This window comes from Octopus bimaculoides, chromosome 18 (assembly GCF_001194135.2).
Source record: "Octopus bimaculoides isolate UCB-OBI-ISO-001 chromosome 18, ASM119413v2, whole genome shotgun sequence".
NCBI lineage: Eukaryota > Metazoa > Mollusca > Cephalopoda > Octopoda > Octopodidae > Octopus > Octopus bimaculoides.
Genome location: NC_068998.1, coordinates 52,083,429 through 52,084,531, shown reverse-complemented (window position 1 = coordinate 52,084,531; position 1,103 = coordinate 52,083,429).

The following is a 1,103-nucleotide window of genomic DNA, read 5'->3' as shown; positions in this document are numbered from 1 at the left end:
GGCAGAAAATCTTTGAGTGTATTTCAAAAAATTTTCAGTTCAGAATATGTTGACTAAAAATAACTTGATTGCATGTTAATATTATTTCTTTATCATGAAATTAATGGGGAGAAAATATATATAAAAAAAAATATTAAGTTGATTACTTTTATGAAATGAAAGTGAGTTATTTCTTGAAATTATATATATATATAGAGAGAGAGAGAGAGGGAGAGAGAACTTATAAATAAGGTATATGTGTGCGTGTGTTTGTATGCATATATATATATATATATATATATACCTATACATATACACACATCTACACACACACACACACATATATATATATATAAAATGTTATATGGAAAAACAACATTTTAGATGTTAGAAAGAGATAGTTGTAACAAATTTTAGGAAAGATATTGAAAATCAAATTTCCCATAATATTAAGACATCTTTTTATAGATTAATTTTTTTTTGTGTGCAAATATATTAGTAAGAGTAATGCCATGAAGAAATGATCTAAAAAATAATGCGATGACTGTAAAACATCAACTTGTCAATAGAGAATGTTTGGATAGCTGTTTGAATATCAGTCAAAATATGGCCAAGATATATGAAAAACATTTTATGTGTATGTATTTAAAAAAAATACTATTGCTTGCACTTAAAATATGAAAAGAATATTCTTAAATATTTCTTTGGGAGAAAATGAAATTCACACATATTATGTATGCAGTTCTTATGTTAATATATTTGATTATAGATGCATAGACACATACCTAGATGTCTCTATATTTATTATTAAATACAAACATGTAGGAAATGATTGAGACCTATTAAGTTTAACTAAAAGTTGTACATTATATATATATATATATATATATATATATATGTAAATGTAACAGGAAAATAGTGGAAGTCTTCACAGATTTATATAGTACCAACTGTCAGCTCAGTGAGTGGTTTGATGGTTCAAATTTAGAATGAAATAAATCTGATAATATAGCTGCATATAAATTGTTGAGTAGTACTGCCTTAAGGCATGGACACACTAGGCAGTTCAGTTGCCTGGGAGCACCACAAATGTCGGGACCTGATGCTAATCTCTCTCTATATAT